A 21735-nucleotide genomic window follows, 5' to 3' on the forward strand; every position below is an offset into this window, starting at 1 on the left:
ACTAATTAAATTGCGCACACACATTAACATAATAGGAATACAGTTACATAACCAAAGCAGACCTATAATTACCAGCCATCTTCAGTGAAACCAAGAAAACCAGTTAGGCACCCTAGGCATTTGTGAAAATTTATCTATGATATGATGGATATTCTCCAACTGTACTTGAACAGTCTGAGAGAAATCAGACAAATTAAAACAACCCATTCCTGGGAACTGTTCACATCCCTTATGTTCTTTTAAAAGTAGATAGTCTGTAGTTGTAAGATTTTGGAGCGCTACAACTTGTACTTCTCCTAATTCTTGGTTGAGTTCCAACAGTATAGATCCAGTCAAATTTGTAGTTTTACTGTATGCACAGGCCAGCTTAGATATCTCCTTCCTCATTCCCATGGCAAGTCCAGGAACGGGTGGGATGAGTGCATCTACTGCTGTAGCAGTGCCTGGATCTTTGTTGAGGTTTTTTGATGATCATCTTCTGGTATGAGTCTTCCAGAGAGTGCAGATGTTGGAAGTTCTTTTTCATATCGTATCTTAGTTCATTTTCTGGGTAGCCAAATTAGGCTTTGATCCTCTGTATAAACACAAACAGACCCTTTACCCACACTTTGATATGCCCTTTATACCATTGTGTAGAACTCATTGGAGGTCACCACATAGGAAATGCTTTTTTTATTTTTAAGAGAAAGGAATATTATCAGAAAAATGTACCTCCATAGCCGATCATCTGACACCCTTTAAGTGATCAAAATTAAGGATATTTAAAGCATGCATTAATTGTTGATTTACAGTTAGTTTTATCCTATCAGGGAGTAATCCCCCTTTTCTTTCTTTCTGCTTTTTTTTTTGTTATCATTAATCTACACTTACATGATGAATATTATGTTTACTAGGCTCTCCCCTATACCAGGTCCCCCCTATAAACCCCTTTACAGTCACTGTCCATCAGCATAGCAAAATGTTGTAGAATCACTACTTGTCTTCTCTGTGTTGTACAGCCCTCCCCTTTCTTCCACACCCCCCATTATACATGCTAATCTTAATACCCCATTTCTTCTTCCCCCCCTTATCCCTCCCTACCCACCCATCCTCCCCAGTCCCTTTCCCTTTGGTACCTGTTAGTCCATTCTTGGGTTCTGTGATTCTGCTGCTGTTTTGTTCCTTCAGTTTTTCCTTTGTTCTTGTAATCCACAGATGAGTGAGATCATTTGGTATTTCTCTTTCTCCGCTTGGCTTATTTCACTGAGCATAATACCCTCCAGCTCCATCCATGTTGCTGCAAATGGTAGGATTTGCCCTCTTCTTATGGCTGAGCAATATTCCATTCTGTATATGTACCACCTCTTCTTTATCCATTCGTCTACTGATGGACATTTAGATTGCTTCCAATTCTTGGTTACTGTAAATAGTGCTGCGATAAACATAGGGGTGCATCTGTCTTTCTCAAACTTGATTGCTGTGTTCTTAGGGTAAATTCCTAGGAGTGGTATTCCTGGGTCAAAAGGTAAATCTGTTTTGGGCATTTTGAGGAACCACCATACTGCTTTCCACAATGGTTGAACTAATTTACATTCCCACCAGCAGTGTAGGAGGGTTCCCCTTTCTCCCCAGCCTCGCCAACATTTGTTGTTGTTTGTCTTTTGGATGGTAGCCATCCTTACTTGTGTGAGGTGATATCTCATTGTGGTTGTAATCATTTCTCTGATGACAAGCGATGTGGAGCATCTTTTCATGTGTCTGTTGGCCATCTGTATTTCTTCTATGGAGAACTGTTAAGTTCCTCTGCCCATTTTTTAATTGGGTTATTTGTTTTTTTACAGATGTCTATTAGGTCCATCTGTTCTAGTGTGTTGTTCAGTGCCTCTGTGCCCTTACTTATTTTCTGTCTGGTGGATCTGTCCTTTGGAGTGAGTGGTGTGTTGAATTCTCCTAGAATGAATGCATTGCACTCTATTTCCTCCTTTAGTTCTGTTAGTATTAGTTTCCGATATGTTGGTGCTCCTGTATTGGGTGCATATATATTTATATTGGTTATATCCTCTTGATGGACTGAGCCCTTTATCATTATGTAATGTCCCTCTTTGTCTTTTGTTACTTTCTTTATTTTGAAGTCTGTTTTGTCTAATACTAGTATTGCAACACCTGCTTTTTTCTCTTTGTTGTTTGCATGAAATATCTTTTTCCATCCCTTGACTTTAAGTCTGTGCATGTTTTTGGGATTGAAGTGAGTTCCTTGTGAACAACATATGGATGGATCTTGCTTTTTTATCCATTCTATTACTCTGTGTCTTTTGATTGGTGCATTCAGTCCATTTACTTTTAGGGTGATTATTGAAAGGTATGTACTTATTGCCATTGTAGGCTTTAAGTTTGTGGTTACCAAAGGTTCAGGGTTAGCTTCTTTACTATCTTACTGTCTAACTTAACTCGCTTGTCGAGCTATTATAAACACGGTCTGATGATTCTTTATTCCTCTCCCTTATTCCTCCTCCTCCCTTCTTCATATCTTGGGTGTTTTGTTCTGTGCTCTTTTTAGGAGTGCTCCCATCTAGAGCAGTCCCTGTAAGATGCCCTGTAGAGGTGGTTTGTGGGAGGCAAATTCCCTCAACTTTTGCTTGTCTGGGAATTGTTTAATCCCTCCTTCATATTTAAATGATATTCGTGCTGGTTACAGTAGTCTTGGTTCGAGGCCCTTCTGTTTCATTGCATTAAGTATATCATGCCATTCTCTTCTGGCCTGTAGGGTTTCTGTTGAGAAGTCTGATGATAGCCTGATGGGTTTTCCTTTGTAGGTGACCTTTTTTTTCTCTCTGGCTGCCTTTAATACTTTGTCCTTGTCTTTGATCTTTGCCATTTTAATTATTATGTGTCTTGGTGTTGCCCTCCTTGTATCCCTTGTCATGGGAGTTCTGTGTACCTCTTTGGTCTGAGAGGCCATTTCCTCCCCTAGTTTGGGGAAGTTTTTGGCAATCATTTCTTCAAAGACACTTTCTGTCCCTTTTTCTCTCTCTTCTTCTTCTGGTACCCCTATAATGTGGATATTGTTCCTTTTTGATTGGTCACTCTGCTCTCTTACAATTCTTTCATTCCTGGAGATCCTTTTATCTCTTTCTGCATCAGCTTCTCTTCATTCCTGTTCTCTGTTGTCTAGTCCATTAATGGTCTCTTGCATCTCGTCCATTCTGTTTTGAAGTCCTTCCAGAGCTTGTTTTATTTCTGTATTCTCCTTCCTTAGTTCCTGCATATTTCTCTGCAAATCCATCAGGATGGTTATGACTTTTGTTTTGAATTCTTTTTCAGGAAGACTGGTTAAATCTATCTCCCTAGGTTCCTTCTCAGGGGAAGATGTAGCAGATGCCGAACCTGTCTGGGTTAGTCTTGTCTGGATCATTTTTTTTGCCTTTTCATGTTGATAGGTGCTATTGACTGTCAGCTGGGAGAGCCAACCTTTCCACTTGCTACTGGCCTTTCTTTACTGGGACAACTGCGACCCCTAGTGGCTTGTGTTGGACAATTGCGTGTATACTGGGTCTCTGTGTCTTGCCCGGCCGGTATGCAGGAAGCTCCCTTGCTGAGGGCGTGGCCAGCCTTTGGCTGCTTCTCTGCTTTCGCTGTGCCCCGGAGGGGTAATGGACAGGGGGCTGTTTGGCTGTTTACCTCCGTGAGGGGTCTCAGAGCTGTTGCCCAGGGGGTTAGTGTGCCTGGTTTTCCCTGTAATTTCCAGCTGCTGGACTGTGACCTCTGTTGTTTCCGTCCAGCTGTTGTGTCCCTGTCCCTTTAAGACTTTCTAAAAGTACTCGCTTTTCTTTGTCACAGGGGCATCAGCTTCGGAACCTGCTCAGAGGTCTTGCTGTCATGTTTCCCTAGTTTTCCAGCATTCCATGCATGCACTATGTCTGCGATCTGGTGCGGGTGTCTGGGGCTGGGTGTTTAGCAGTCCTGGGCTCCCTCCCCCTCCTGCTCCTACTCCTCTCCTCCCACCGGGAGCTGGGGTGAGGGGCGCTTGGGTCCCGCCGGCCCGGGGCTTGTATCTTACCCCTTTCACCAGGTGCTGGGCTCTCGCACGTGTGGATGTAGTCTGGCTGTTGTCCTGTGTCTTCTGGTCTCTCTTTTAGCATTAGTTGTATTTGTTGTATTTTCAAAAATATATATTTTTTTGGGAGGAGATTCCCACTGTCCTACTCATGCCACCATGTTGGCTCCGCCCCCCAAATATTATTCTTAGTTTCAATTGTTTAACACACTTATTTTTTCTAAATTGTTTAGCATTTTCTTCTCTACATAGATACTAGAATTCTTACAGTGGCATATTTTAGTGTAGATCTTTTTCTTTCATATTGTATTTGGTGATTAGTAAACTTTTTTAGAATAAAAACTAGAGGTTAGATATTTAAAAATCTTTTTAAAATGTTTAACTCGGTAAAAACATTAACAAAATTGTCTACTTGAAAAAAAAATGAATGGAATATCAAAATGAAAGATAATGAAAAAGCTTAAATTATTATCTCAAAGAAAAAGGACAAGTCAAGAGAATTTTATATGTAAGTTCATGCTTAACAACTTCCCACACATACAACTTGATCTAGAGCATATAAAGTAGTCATCTCCTAATTTATGTTCTGATGCTATCTAGTTTGGAAACCACACTGTGAAGGTGGTGTAACTCCAGGGGGAAATATTTTCCCAGCCTGGGCAAAATACTTTTGAAACCAAATCAAAGGGAGAAATAAACTGGGAGAAACCCATTTATTGCTTACAAGCAGTTGTCTACTTCTGTTCACCCATGTCTCTTCCAACCTGGCCACAAAAAATGGACCCCACCCAGCCTCTGTGGTCCAGATATGCCTTCACTTCCCCTTGTAATCACCTACTTGTATGGTGATGCACTAAGGCCAGGTGAAAAATTCTGGAAATGTTGCAATTTTACCACAAGTGGTAAAAGTAAACACAATTGTATATGTAAAATTCTAAATAGTCAAATTATTTTCACATGTAAAATTATCATGCTGAAAAAATTAATTCAAGTACAGAATATGGTTTATTATTTTTAAATGTAGCAATAAAATCAATAGAAGCAATGACATCAGCATTATGTTAATAAATGTTTATTCAAAGCTTAATATATGGTAGGCATGGTTTTAAGTATCTCACATATATTGACTCATGTTATTTTTTAGCAAAATTATAACGTAGAGGCTACTGTTTTCAAATTTTACAAATGAATAATCATTTGTAAAAAACAGTAAAAAACAAAAATCATTTGGAAACACTGATGAGGATTATAAAGATGTTATCTCAGCATAATGAAAATGTGGTATATTATATCAAATTTGTGAAGCCTAAACATAAAACATTAAGAACATTTCAATTTGAATCACAAAAAAATACATTATCATTACTGATATACATAAAAATTACAGTATTCTATCATTTTTACACAGTATAATACAAGTACAAAATAAGTATTAGAAGATATAACTGTTGACATTCAGAAGCTAAATTTTCCTTTACAAGAAAATTTCAGGTAAAGATCACTTTATCAATTAGTAACTAACTCTCTTCCAACCTCAAGCCCATTCATTTATCATTAATTTGTCTTGTCTCTGTTTTTTCTAATTGAATTTATCAGATGGTTCCATGTTTGTTGGGGTCCTGTTCCGGTAGTATTAGTAACACTCATATATTTTAAAATGTGACTCTTTTTAAACTCATATCCATTAATGACTCTGTTTATCTTTATTGTTTAATTACCTAGTCTTCTATACCAGCTCATTTTTAAACTTCTTGCCTTGGATTCATTTTTTATTTAATTTGATTTTATTTTAATTTGAAATACTAGTGTGTTGTTTCACAAATTTATACTTGATAAACTTAATACTCCTTAAGTGTTTATATTTACAGTCTTCATTTTAACTGCATTCTAAAGGATCTTAATGATATTTAAATTTCATTTTTGATCCACTTGTCAATCACAAATGTGTTTTTAATTAAAATTTGTTGTTGGCTTTTAAATTTATTATTTTCAATACTGTTGAAGTAAATATCAGAGAATATTAATTCTGCAACTTACTATTTAGCTATCCTTAGTTTAATGTATTATACTTGTTATTTTCCTTAATACCAACAAATCCACAAGAAAGGTATTAATCTCCATTTCATGATAAAGTTAAACGAATTGCCCATAATCATACAGCTCAAGGTTTCTCAACCTTGGCACTTGATGTTTTCAGCCAGATAATTCTCTTTGTGGAGGGATATCCTGTGTATTGTAGGATATTTTTGCAGCATGCCTGGTTGTAATAACCAAAAAGGATTCCAGACATTGTCAAATGTTTCCTAGGGTTGAGGCGGTATGGTGGGTGGGGTACATAATCACTGATATAGCTGGCCATTGTTTGATAAATGCTCTTGGTTATTTCAAAGATTTCCTCCTCCTTTAATAGAATTAGCTGTGCTTATCAACTTAGAGAAGGAAAACAAAATTTTATCTATATGCTCACAACTACATTATCAACTAAAACTTTTACTGTCAGTCAATACATGTATAAATAGATCAGGAAGAAAAATAAATAAAAGACGATTGTGTCAAGCGCTTTGTTTTTCACAATAAAAGAAACTAGGTGGTCTTTCATTGCTCTTGAATCATCCCTGGTCTTAGTACTAAACCACTTCTTCATTTTTTTCATATTATTCCCTCAAATACATTCCATAATTTCCTCTTGTCTAACGTCTCATCTTCATGTTTAATTTTGGGCTCTGTCTCTTGCAGCAAAATAATATTCAGCATTGCTTTCTTGTTTATTATACTTGTGCATTTCCTTAGCTGTGATTTATTTTGTCTTTGTTCCTACCTGCTAACTTCTCTAATAAACATCTCACGATTCATAGTTCAACCACTACAAATACTTCATCTGTGCCCCATCTCAGCAGCCTTCCCCCTGGGATCCAGCAAGGATTGAGGAATAATTTTCTAATTTGTAGTGACCACTATTTGGAGGTAAGCTGTCCGTGAATAGGATTAGGGGGCTGTGATCCCCATCTCGCTCTCCAGACTGAGGTGTAGGCATTCCCTTGGTCTGCAGGATGAAATCCCTGCTGTAGAAAAGATAAGAGAATAGGAGATACCTGAGGGAAAAAAATATGCTTAGGAATGAGTCTGCAGCTGTATGCGACAGAAATGTGTGCTGTCTCAGGATAGTAAATATACATCCGTGATGAATTTAGCTTAAATGAATACATTTCATTTTACAAAGTGAAATTGCATAGATTTAAAAGTTGGAGATCTACCTTCTAGCTTCGGTCCTTCCACTGATTATAACTCATCTAACCTAGCATACTCAATTTACATTTCAGAGTCCCGGGAATACTAGTATGCTGATTTCTCATTGAAAGAAAGAAATCAGAAATCTTTTATTTTTTTCCAAAAAAGAAAGGAGTAACATAATACAATCTAGGATTTAGAAAGATAAAATGTATATTACAAAAAATAGAATGGAAGAAGAGAAAGCTGGGGTACATGTTAAATGTTTGAACTGTTCTAGGAAAGAGGATATTTGTGGTAAGTGACAGAGTTGGTGAAATATTTCATGCTTGAGAATTATTTCAGATACTCTCTAAGGACTTGACTGATCACGGTGAAATAAGAAAGAAAATCATTTTATATAGCCTATTAAGTAGATGGAATTAGGTTGGGGAGGATAGGGTGAGTACTTTGGTGTTACACAGGTTTGTTTTGAAGTATCTGTAGACCATTCATGTGGAGATAACTAACTGGCAACTAAACATATAGGTCTAATTAAACAAAAGCAGTAGGAACTGAAAACACAAGTTTGGAATCATTGTCATGTTGCTTATAAGTGATGTTTATTTGAAGAAGGTCTTACTTGATTATTTTATTAAAGCAATTTAAACTAAGTGATAGAAGTAAAGGTTGTTGTCGTGGAATGTGGAAAATGAAAAATGAGAGCAAGAGTGTAAATTACCTTAACAAATTACTTGAAGGGTGAAGGGAAATAGCATATAGGTTGATAGAGGACTAAGGGCATCCTCTTTGGAAGAGGAAGAATTGAATATATGAGATGTTAGTGCATATGGAAAGACTGGTGCTCTAACTTCAGAAAACTAACAGCGTCCTGTGAGCAAGAGGGACTGCGGTCAGGATGGGCCAGAAAAAAGGACTCTTGGGAATGAAACGCGGTGATGACAGTTGGGTGAATAAAAGCATGAATACATTAGGCGTACTTCTTATGTCAGTAAAAGAAAGATTTCCAAACTTGTTTTAAATTCCCGTATGCAATTAATTAACAGACTGATTAATTTAAGACATTTAAATACAAGTGTGCTTTTAGAAAAATAATAATTTTGAAACATCCAAAAAGCCAAAAATGATAATATTTTTAGTGACTAGGGTTATTTCTTTGAGTCTGAATCTTAAACAGAATCTAGAGGCTGAAATTCAGTCTGAAGGAAACACACACACACACACACACCTCTGAGCCAAGTAAAGCAAAATTTGATTTAGACTATAATAGCTTGAAATCCAATTTTGGATAAAACCCTGACACAAAGCACTTACTATAATTTAATTATGTCTCCTTTCACCATCTCTCCCTTAGATTTTCATTTTTTTTCTCAGCTTATTCCTCCTTTACCCACAAAAGACTATGTTAATAATTTATTAAAAGCTTATTTATGGATTTACTAATTATTTGAAAACCCCATGTATGGTATTGTATAAATACCAGAACATTATTAAAATGGATAGAGTTTCAAAGAAGTATGTATATATAGAGAGAAAGAGAAACAGACATAGGAATATGAATTATAGAAATAGATTATATAGATTATAGATTATATCTATATAGAGAGAGGAACACACACACACACACATATATATATGAAAGCAGACATACAAATAAATATAGATTATAGAAATAAATATTGTATATATTGACCTCATTATATGTTGTGATATTCATTAGTTCTTTTTGCCAAATATTCTAGTTCTCTTCTCCAGGCACCTGGTATGAGTGTACTTCTGTTTGAACAGGGTCAGTATTTCTGCCCAATGAATTTTGCTGGTCATATGTGCCTCTTTGAGGGAGGAGAGATTAGATGCTGGTGTGAAACTGCAGAGCTCATTTCTTTTGCCGATATGGTCCCTGGCAGTCCTCCCAAAGATAGCCACTCCGTCAGACTGGGTCCGGAGGGAGGGCAATCATGCTGTGCAGCGCCGGTAGACCTTGGATGGATTTATCTCATAAGTAAGAAACAAGCCTTTGTTCCTTTAAGCCTCCTGAGATTTGAAGAGGACTCCTTCAAGCAACGTAATTTAGTCTACCATGACCGATTCATTTATTAACCCTTGGAAAAATGTGTTAACTGACCAATTAATGGTGTTGCCACATGACATGGTATCCAATTAAAGACTTCCTCGCTTAGACATTTATATCACTTAATGAGAATGAAAACTGAGAAACTCTCCTTATTAGTGATGATATATTTCATCAGAATATCTTTTTTTCTGCTTCACAAGTATATATAATTACTACTAAATTTTTAGCGAATTTTGAATTTTTAGCAAGGTTATTTTAGTAACTTCAAGAAGCTTAGTTCTGTTATTTGGGAAAATCAATTTTTCATGCTCTAATTGACTCTTGTAAAAATAAAAAAATAAAAAATATCTGCCTCCCTTGAGCAAAGAGCTATTTTCTGGCCTAGGTGTCCACTGTTGTCTGGTAGTTGTATATTTAGGTAAAGAAATACCTTCTCTTATAAGAAAATATCTAGAGCAGTTATTCTCAAAACATGAAGGGAATATAGCAGGAAGCTCTCAACTCAGACTTCCCTGGTCTTAATCCAAATCCATTTTTCAACAACTGTGTGACCTTGAGCAATTTTCTTAACCTTATTAATATGCTCTCCTCATTAAAATTAAAAATAAGAGTAGTACCTATCTCCATGTGTTACTTGAGAGTTAAATTTGGTAACACATCTGGAGTACTTAATATTTGCCACAGACCAATTAAATTATATTTTTTAAAAGTAGAAGTAGGTTTCTCATACATCTATGAAATAAACAAATGTGACATGTTTCATTTAACTCATTAATTAATGAGAGAACCTGGAAGATGTTAAGACTACTTGATAAAGTCTTTGTGAAGAGTGATAGATATATTTAAAGGCAATTTAATAAGGGCATTTGAAAATAACATGTTGGATTGGATACAAATCTGGTTACTGTCCTACAGAACAATAAATGATAACCTTTGATGTCATTTGTTTCCATGGAACAGAAATGATTTGCATCTCTACAGGGTAAAAATCTACAAACTTAAGTCTGTGACTTTTAATTAATAGGCTTAACAGATGCAAGTCGTTTCGGCTCACTCGGCCAGATGCTGTAACTGTCCCACTCACACCGCCATGGTTTTACAATTTCAGCTTGCTATAGCCATCTTCCAGCTGCCAAAATCTGTATCTATGAGCCTGAGGGCTTTCAGAGACTTATTTTCTGTAAGGCACAACGGGAATTCTGGGGAATTAACATTATTCCCCTCTTCAGCATCTCTGCAATCCAGGATGCAGTCCATAACAATAACTGACAGGAATTGGGGTGTTAATACTTTAACTTCCTGGCCCATCAGGTGACAATTCTGAAGTATATTTTTCAAGGTTGACTAGCATTTCCCCAGGGCAATAAATTCTAGTCACCCACTTTAGTAACTGACTTAATAATGCAAACTTCATTTCCTGCCTTCTCCTTCCTCAACTAACTAACTCAAGTTTAGGTGTTTTCTATACCTCCCCAAAAACCCCAAGCACTGAAACTCTTTGCTCAGGATATGTTTCTGGAGAATCCCAGATGATACCCCCAAATCCTGGAAAAATTCTCAGAACCTATTTTCCATCAACCAGCCAAACCTGTGGGGGTATTTCATGAAATAGAGTGGGGTACCTGAGTTAAGCCTGTTGTTCCAGAATTGTCCCTTTACTCACTCTCAGAAGAACAGGAATCGGGCAACCTTCTCTCCCCATCTCCCAACCACCCAACACGTAGGTTTTATCTCACATTAGACCTTTAGTAGAATATAGTAGCTTTTATCATTTTGTGTGATTGCTGTTTTCCTTTCCCTATTTGATTATAATCTCTGTAAGTATCATGTTTTATTAAATAAAGAGAAGAAAACATAAAACATGCTCACAGCATATCAAAGAGCTAAAGACAATCATAGGCAATTTCTTATCATATGTATTTCCTGACAAAACAGAAAGTGAAAATACTGCAAATTTATATTTTTTTGTGTTAACTTTCATGGAATAGTTTAGAAACAATGTTGATGTCCTGGTATTAGACCATGAGCAGAAAAAGATTCAAATGCTTATTTTCAAAAGTATAAAACCTACTTATTTTATAAAAAAAAAAAAAAAAAACCACAGCAAAATCGATCATCTATCTTAATGCAGTTTAGCAAGGTCATTTCTCGTAGGTATTAATGTAACAGGAAGCCAGTTAGCTCAGAAAATGTCTAGCAGTTTAAAAGATGGTTGAATTTTATAGCTGCCCTTACTCACTTTTTTGGAGGTGGGTAGGGAAGAGAAGGCTGCTGGTGAGCATTGATTAAATGAACGATAAGGTCTTTGATGGATCGATTTTTTTCACATTTTTAATTTAAAAGGTAAAATTTTCTATCACAGTTTAAGCTGAAAATTATGGCTGAGCTAATAGAGGTCTGATTCCAGTGCAAGTTAAGAGGAAAAAGTTGCTGCTCAAATGTCAAGACATCTTGTGGTCCAAGATGATTAAAACTAAACTGTTTGCTATATGAATCCCAAGGTGCAGCTATATCTCAGCTTTGGTGACATTTAGCCAGTGACTTTTCCTAGCTTGTTAATAATGTATGGCTGAACCTATATAAATTTGTAGTGACAGAAGTGGCCATTTGGAGTAGAGCAGTTAATGAGATTTATTCTTGACAGAAAATGCAGATTTGAAAAGTATTTCTAAAAAATCAGGATTGATGTCAAAAGAAATCATGTATTTAACAGACAATGGCATCATAACCATTTTTTGGGTGTTTTAACTGAGATCACAGAACACTGTCCAATGATATATGTTCTATATTCTATATAGAGATGTATATTCAATATTCTATAGAGCCCAACCCCACCTTTCTCTGAGGCTACTTTCCACTTATCCTAAATAAATCAGAGGATTTCACCTTACAAATCCTTTCCTCAGGGGGGATTTTCTCTCCTCTGACTTGGTTAGTTCCACCTAATTCATCTAAGATTTCCATCACAAGACTACCCAGGTAGTTTTTTTTTTATTAAAGTATCATTAATGTACAGTCTTACATTGGTCTCAAATGTACATCACAGTGGTTCAACAGTCCCCCTGGTCAACTTATATTGTGATTGCTAATTATTGTGCCCTGTTATCCCCCCACCCCACACCTGTCCCCACCCATCCCCCTTGGTAACCACTAGTCCCTTCTCAGTGTCTATAAGTCTACTGCTATTTTGTTCCTTCTGTTTTGCTTTGGCTTCATATCTCACAAATAAATGAAATCACATGGTATTTGCCCAGGTATTTTTATAGTTACTTGTTTGATGCCTATCTTTCCTACTGCACACCACTAGTGAGTTTCTGACCAAAGTTCTTGCTTTTGAATCCTTAAATGATTGCTGAATCATTGACTCAGCCTTAGCATGTGCAGATATGAAGATTCTTTGCAAAAGTGGGAGTTATCATTAATTTATTAGACAATGAGTTGGGGTTTTATAAGAAAACTTCAGTGCATATTCTGACTATTCAATATTAATCTCCCATTAATTATTTTGTTCCCATACAAACAGGAAACTGTTTTTAATCGTGTCTGTATCAAATAAGTCAACTTAAAACCTGATCTGTCTATGAGTAATGCATAAACTATGAAATGTCAAAGGCAGAGTACTGAATGAAGAAAAGAGAATATAAGAAAGGAAATGACTATAAGTTAGTTTTTAATCTTAGTTAACTTTTGTAAGAATATAAATAGCCCCTAATTTTGGCTGATTTGAAGAGGGTTATCAATTTTTTTGCAATTATTATTGAATTTAACTATGAAAGTCAAGATATTTATTATGAAAACTTCAAAAATTGACTGCAAAGAATATAAAACCAAAAGCTGAAGCATATGAAATTACCACAATAGGTCAAACATGATCAAATACTAACAATTTCATTTTCAGAACCCACCTAACTAAATTCCCAACAACTGAGACAGTAACTGTTAAATTTTGCTGCAATTCTATCACTATGAGCATATAAGGGTGTATATCAGTTTCCTGGCTCCCGTAATGAAGTGCCATCAACTGGGTGGCTTAAACATCAGAAATGTATTGTCTCACAGTTTTGGAGGCTAGAGTTCCAAAAGCAAGGTGTTGACAGGGTTGATTCCTACTGAGACCTGTGAGGGGAAAGTATGTACCTCTCCATAGCCACTCGTAGCCTCAGTCATTCCTTGACTTGTAGATGGTCATTTCCCTGTGTCTTCACACATGACCTCCACTCTGTGCTTGTCTGTCTCTGAGTTCACATTTCCCTTTTTGATAAGGATATCTGTCATATTGGATTAGGGCCCACCCTAATTACCTTATCTTAACTTGAGTGTATCTGCCCAGGACTCAGTTTTCAAATAAGTGTATGTTCTGGGTTACTGGAAGTTAGTCCTTCAAACACCTGTTCAACCCTTAACAATATGCAGTATAAAATTATATGAATGTATATAAAAAATACACACAGAATTTTATACCCAGCTCTCATATAAGCTATAAAGAGAGAGACTTTGCAAACATTGGAGTTATTTATCATATACCATGTCATATTTTTTTACTGGATCCTTATTACTAGTCATATAGGTGGTTTCCAGTTATTTGCTATCAAAATGACACTGAGGCCACAGTTGTCATCTGGGTCCTCTTCCAACATCACTGGTTGTTGGCAGAACTCATTTCATTGCGGCTGTGGGACTAAGTCCCATTTTCCTGTCAGCCAGGGAACACTTCAAGCTCCTAGATGACACCCTTAGGTTCTTGCCACATGACTCCCGTTACAAGAATCCCACTAGGATTCTTCCCACTATGCATATTTGCATTGGTTCATCTTTGTGTTTTTGATGATAATGTTCCCAGAATAAATTCCTGGCAGGGAAATTGCTAACTCAAAATAAATACAAATTTATGTAAGCTTTTAAAACATTGCTAAAGTCTACTTGTATATTTGGAGTACCTGTATATCAGGGGATCCCCAGTAACAGAAATTTATCTCAACATGAAAATACATACACATACATACACATATTTTCCTGAACTATAAGAGAAAATCTGCAGACATGTAGAGCTTTACCCCTAATACTTTTGCATTTCTGAAGATTATGAATATTCACTTGTATAATCACAATAAAACATTAAAGTTAGATATTCAACTCCATATAATATGTTCATCTAAAACATAGACTTTATTCAAATTTCATCAATTATCTCAATAAATCCTTTTTAGTGATTCATTCATTCTCTTCTCCTCTTTAGGATCAATTCCTGGAACACATTTATTATGGAACTGTTCATCAGCTTGTCTTTGTCTTTCATGACTTCCATTATTTTTGATGAGTCTGTCATTTATTTTGTATAGTCTCCTTCAATTTTGGTTTATCTGATATTTGTATAACATAATATGTGTATATATATATATATATGTGATTTGATTCAGATCATGCATTTTTATGGGAAATATTAGTTATTCTGTGTCCTTCCCAAGGTATCTCATCAGGAGGTACAAATTATGTTCATTTCATTGTATACATGAACTTTGATTATTTTCCATCAGATTTCTCCACTGAAAAGTATCCTTCTCCCCTCTTAATTAATTAAAGATACTTTGACTTTGTGCATATCCTATTCCTCATCAGATCTTTACTCAGTTTCAGCATTCTTTGAAGGGTGTCCTCCAACCCTGCCCATTTACAATCCAAAGTAAATTTTGTTTGGGTACATACGTACGCACATAGGTATGCACATTTATAAATTTGATTTAATTTTTTAATGTTTTTTCATGAAAGGGTTCCTAGACTGTACAGTTCTATTTCTGAAAATAGTTGTCTTTTTATTATTTTAAGCCACACTGTATTTAATATCAAAAACTGTCTTGATGGTCTCCAATACATTTTCACTTCAAAAAGCATAAAAATATAGCTTTACCCATGGTTCTTTGCAATCAGTAAGTCATCGTTTTTCCTACTTTTTTGATTCCCAAATTATTATTTCATAAGAGTTTTTGAATATTATTATTTTAATTATTTTAACTATGCCACTCAGATATTTCAACATACTGTCTTTTTGTTTAGCAGAAGCTATAAAGTAATTTAAAATATGTTTTCTCAATTGTTAAAGAATAGCAAGCAGTTTCTTTTAGAGAATTTAGGCATGTGGAGATAGGAATTTAACTTACCTATCTCAACCTCATGACTTTTTCACTTAAAAACGTAAATAACAATTACAACAATAATAAAAAGAGAGCACTGAAAAAAATCACAGGCACTTATAATGTACCTTAATTTTAAATAACATTCAAAGTAGGTCTTCATATTTATTTATTATTGCATTTACTATGTAAATTCATCCTAAAAATAGGCCTGTGATTTTACTTCTAATATAATCCTGAAATTATAGATGAAAAAAACTTATGGATAGTTATACATACATATATGGCTGGTGGTTGCTGCAGATCTTATCACAATGTCATCTCTGTGTCAAGAATTCCAAAGCCTTGGTTCTTACAATTGCACACCCTTTAATATCACACACTACTCTCTCTCTGTTTCTGTTAAATTAAAAAATGGCCTTCTGGAGAGCTCCTCATGGTGTCAGTTTCTGATTTATGATTACATACAGGACTGATGTTCTCAGAAAGAATCAAGTATTGTGAATTATCTGAAATAGTTCTACGTTGCTTACACACATCATTGAAATCTCAAACTCTTCTGTTTTATTTGTTGATTCAAACTCATGACTGCTCTGGTGGCTGGGGTTCGATGTTTCATTGCTCAGATAATGATGAGTTCATTAAAATCTCCTAATCGCTCAGTGTTGCAGCCTGGTCTTTAGTGCTGAGACAGACCTAAAACTTTCTATTAATCGGGTGGCAAAGAGAAATGGTAAACATTATTTATTCCCCAAAGAAATTCAGCTATCTCATAAGGGCTTCGTTGATGTAAAATAATAATGTTCTGATGAATGGAGTCCTAAATGATTGTTTCTAGTTATTTGCTCACTACATGTGATTAGGGATTAAGAAAAAAAATTTTTTAATCTTTTCATAGCAAAGAATTACCAATAAATGAGTTCAGGCCACTGACATGCTGATGCTACATTCTGTAGGCTCATATAGAGATTTTTCTCACCTGACAAATACGTATTCTTTTCATTCAGAGCTATTGAACACAGGTAAATGTCCGAAGACAGAAAATGACATGAGCTATAGTTAGCAATTGCAAGAAAAAGATCCCAGACCACCATATTAACCACATTAAAATATATATTTAGATCAATTCAGGTCGGCTATAATCAAGAATTGGTTTGAAAACCGTACTATTTCCATACACGTATAGTTTCCCTGCTAATGATGTTTTCATAATGTCATAATGTTCTACGTTGTTGGATATTAGTGTATTTAAAATGGTTAGTGGTAAGTATGAATATCAAGAATACATTAGCATTGTAAAAGTCTTATGAATATAGTTTGTATCTCCAGAGAAATTTTAAGGCCTCTCTATAGATAAAAGCACATTTCTTCTCCCTGAAAAGGGGACTGGGTGCATTTGCATTCACTAAAAGAAGTTGAGAATTTTATTTTTTTTAAGTTCCATTAATGAAAGAAATGGTACACATTTCTTTTACCTTCTCCTTGTAAAAAAGGCTTTTAGAATGAGAAAAATACATAGCTCATTTTTAGTAATGCATCAGTTTGGACCCATCTTAACTCTGTGGCAGGAACCCTGACAGCTCACAAAGTAACTAAGTTTTCCCCACAAGCACCATTTCATTTATTATTTCTCTGAAGAAGAGGAAATCTATGCATCTTGAAATCATATGGATAAAATATATATAGACAAGGGCACAGCAGTAAAGGGGCCACATCACATCCCTCATCCTCACCTTCAATAGAATATGCTAATACCCCCCAGGAAGAAAAATATGTATTAGTTGTCAATATAAGAAAACATACATACACAAACATTGAGAAATTCAAAATGTAATAGTACATTAAAACTCAGCTATCTTAATTTATAAAATATAATTACATTTCTGTGTTCTAAAATCCTATAAACATAAAGATGTTCAGATAGAAGTTGTATCACAAGATAAACTATGAGTGATGATTTCTTAAATAGCTGCCATCTTTGGTGGGTTTTACTTTAATAATAGCAATAACACTAAGAGACAGCCAAGCAATAGGGATTTGGTTTTCCCCAAAATAAGAAGCCCCATGTCTTTGTATTTTGCTCCCCACAGCTGTCTGCATTTTCTATTTTGTGGATACAGTGGTGGAAACAAGTGCAAGTCTCTCCTCTTTGAACAACTTTCTTTTTGTTTAGTAAGTATGACTGAGCAGCTGAGAGTGACAGAGTGACATCAGTTGTTCTTTTCTCAAAGTGGGTCCCACCCCCAACAGCAATGTCCCTGTGTGTGTGTGATACTCTGCTCTTCTGACGTTACACTGATGCACGGAATCAACACATTTATTTAGTTTTCTTTCTGGACCGTACAGTCTATAGCTACATACGTTCCACACGGATCATACAAATAGCAAAAAGTATGGTTGTTAAGCAGTTCTACTGTGATGGTATAGCTTTGGAATTACAAAAATTAAAATTAAAAATTTGCATGCTCTCCCTAGTTAGGGTTTCAACTTGACATTTTCATAAAACAGAAATGTCACGTAATTGACTGGAGGAGGTGCAAAAAGTCTTAAGCTTCTTAAATATGGTCACTGACTTAGATTCTGAGCCAAGTGTGCCACAGCTATTTACCCAAGATGAGACACTGTATGTTCTTAGTGATTACAAAGAACAGGAAGGAAGATTCAAATGCTTTTGTTGTTGTTTTGTCTTCAACATGAAGCACAATGTCTATTTTCTGTCCTATGCATGAATTTAAACCTTCAGTGTAGGGGTTTCCCATAGGATGCCTTTTCGCCAAAATAATGCGGAGAGCTTTTTAAATTATGGTACATTCATTTTATAATGTTTATAATGTATACAATGTAAATAACTTCTATTTCACCTTAGGGCTTCTGTAGTCGAAAATAGGGAGAAAATATTTGTATAATGCTAATGATTAACCATAATTTAAAAAGCCCCAATATCGATTAGGAAAGAGATTAATATTTACATATTATGCTAGTGTTCGAAAATGGAAACGCAGTGAAGGTTCTGAAAATAGTTTTTGTCACTTTCTAAGACACCTTATAGTTTTGTTCATATGTCTTAACATCTAGTTTTACTTTGAAACTTATGTCTTTACTTTCCCTTCATATGCATATATTCCTAGCATTTTCCCTCTGGCTATTATCCTGGGATAGAATTCTTTTTGTTTACAGATAAGAAGGGGGTGTTATGAATTGTGTCCCCTAAAATTCATGTATTGAAGTCCAACGCCCAGAATGACTACATTTAGAGAAAAGGCATTAAAGGCAGTACATCATATCCCACTTCAAAAACCTCTGCTTTTATGCCTTAGACTTTTTAGAGGCTGAGGAATCTTAGTGTTAAAACAGAGTAGCCACTCATATATCAGCCCAGAACTGTGGACATGTTAGTGCCCCAGGGGTACCCTTGGCTAATGGGAGACCAGAGTCAGTAGGGAATTGCTCCATTTTTTAATCATTCCAGAGAAAACTTATGATGTGCCCTCTCCACAAATCTTGAGCCAGTCCCTGTTTAATGCATAGTTATCTACTGCTGTGTAACAAATATACCCCAAGTCCAAAGTTTAAAACAGCAAACATTTATTATCTCAGTTACTGTTTCAAAAGTTCAGGAGCAGCTTATCTGGGTGTTTCTGGCTCAGAATCTTTCACTAGTCTGTAATCAAGGTATTAGATGGGTTACAGTTGAAGACTTGCTTGGGGCTGAAAAATCCTCTTCCAAGTTTGCAATCCCATGCAACTCTTGGCCAGAGTAGAGTCTTCAGTTCTTCTCCACGTGGTACTCTCTGTAGTGTTACTTGATTATTCTCAAGACATTAGCACCTGACTTGAATGAAAGAAACAGACAGAAAAATGAGGAAGCCACACTTTGATCATAGTCTACTCATTCATACTGAATTACTAAATACAGCCTATACTCACTGAGAGAAGAATTAGGCAACACATACTAGAGAAATAAAATAATTTTAACATCACTATGGTGGGACTAAGCCCCAGTAATACACAGTGGCAAACAGCTAAATAATACATTCCTAACTGACTCTTTTTTCTTCGCTGTCTCGCACTCTCCACTCCTTCAGTGTTGCTTATTTGTATCACCTTCTAAATAAATAATGTGTGTTCAAGTCCTTGTCTCAGTTTCAGCATATGGAGCATTCCAAAACAAAAAACTTAGTGCTCTGAAACTTAAATACTCTCAAGATCAAAATTTAAAGTAATGCTTCATTGAATACTGATATGAAATAATTTCTAAAAAGGATTTTATGCATTCATAATTGCTGAGACAGTTTTAATTACCACTTCCTTTGTATCTGCATCATTTTATTTGTCCATATATAGTTTCAATAGCTATTTAGACAATATTCTGATATGGAAAATGGTCGCAGATTTATAACTGCCTTCTGAGAATATTCTCATATGCATAATTAATAATTATTATAATTGGAATTACTCAGGATAAAAGTAAAAATGTTAAATTAAAACTGGACTTTAATAATTTAGGCAATATTAATAAAAGTATTGCTTTTGCATATTAATTAGGATTAAGATTATATTTTATGCAATTTACTTAAAACGAATAAAATTAAACATTTGAAACTACATGTAATACTTTAGATTCCAATCTATCACCATTTTTGCAACAAATCAATTAAATGAGTTTAAAATATCAGTGTCTTTAAATAATTAGAAGATATAATTTGTGCTCAGCTGAGTAGTATGGAATATAGTGAGACAAGTAACATATCTTTTCAATAAATAACCAGCGCCATTCAGATCAGGTCACTGGTTCTGCCTTCTCACTCAGACAGCCCCGACTTGCCGACCTGCTGTTCCTGTTGTGTTTCCCAGGGACCTTGTAGTTTGCAGTATCAAGATCTATAGAAGCAATAAGAGAAAGAAAAAAAAAAGTCAGTGCTGTGAATCCATGACCATTTCCATGAGTATAAATGTAAGTAGAAACATTTGGATTCCATGACCTCAGTCAGTTCAATGACCATTTCGTGTATCACCCAGGACAGGGAAGACATCAGACCACACTGAGAAAAGAGATGTAAAATGATTTTTGTTTTGTTTTGCCTATGGCTCTTCTCCATAACTGTGGCTCCTTACATGAAAATAAGCCAAAAATTCCAGAAGGTGTGAATTTATGACTAAGATACAGCAAATAAAATTAAGCAGAAGTTATGTTCAGGGTATGTAGATTCCTAATTAGAGGCTTCCTATTCATAAATACCTGATCAGTTACCTATAAAGGAAGTGTTTAGTATTCAGAGGGATAAACACTTCATATTTTGTTATATTCTAAAGCAAACATTTATGTAACTAATTGTTAAAAAGAAAGAAGATAGATCACAGAAAAGAATTGTGAGGATTCTGAAATTGAAGTGAGTGACATTTGATACTTTTTAGTTATTCTAATTTGAGAATATTGGCTTCAGCAAAGTTCTTTTAATGAATAAACACTTCAGCTTCTGAGCATTTAAGTTGATGTTTTTAATGTCTATGCTTTACAACTGAAAAAGAAAAATTCTGCAATAATGTGGTTCCTTCTTAAACAATCATTAAACTACATCTTACTAAAGTATGCTATCAAAGTCTGGCAAATGAAATATTAGAGATTGCAAACATACTTCTTTTTAAACTGGAAAATGAATATTTCAGAATCAAATCAGACTTTAGTGAATGTGTAAGTTGAATTAAGTCTCATTTAAATTCAATTGTAACACATCTTAACAAAAAAGAAAAAGGTTTCTGAATAGAATTGATTGTGTGAGATGGAAATTGTTTTTGCATACTACTCATTCTTTATTACTGCAATTGTATAATACAGGGTATTATTTTGTTTAATAAGTTGTCTGAAGACTTTCTTTGTTTTGTGCCTCATAATTTAACTCGATGAAGCCCTGAATGGTGGCTTTAGTGTGGTGGAATCCAAAGAGCTCTGATGGACAAGACCCATAAGAGGCACAGATTGTTTTACTATCTTTAAGAAAGAGGAACAAGTAAAGAAAATAATGGAATAGAAATATCACAATATTGGTCTTATTAAGCATGAAATAAAGGTAACCATATCAGAGAAACAATATCAGCAACAACATTGGGGATCTAGTGGAAAATTTTCAAGAAGAGCTCCTGGAAGAAGTGGCAATCATAAGAGTGCTTATAGGAAACCATTTGGGCCAGGTTGTTACTGAAATAGCTACAAACCATACTAAATGATTCCATTTGCAATTTATATCCAACAGGGGTGATGAGGCAACTTTTTC

General features: G+C 35.3%; 1 protein-coding gene across 1 annotated transcript in view; it reads left to right on the forward strand.

Moving 5' to 3' along the window:
* EYS (eyes shut homolog) overlaps positions 1 to 21735 on the forward strand; it is a 1412275-nt gene that overhangs the window by 629110 nt on the left and 761430 nt on the right.

This window comes from Manis pentadactyla, chromosome 16 (assembly GCF_030020395.1).
Source record: "Manis pentadactyla isolate mManPen7 chromosome 16, mManPen7.hap1, whole genome shotgun sequence".
In the NCBI taxonomy this organism is placed as follows: Eukaryota; Metazoa; Chordata; class Mammalia; order Pholidota; family Manidae; genus Manis; species Manis pentadactyla.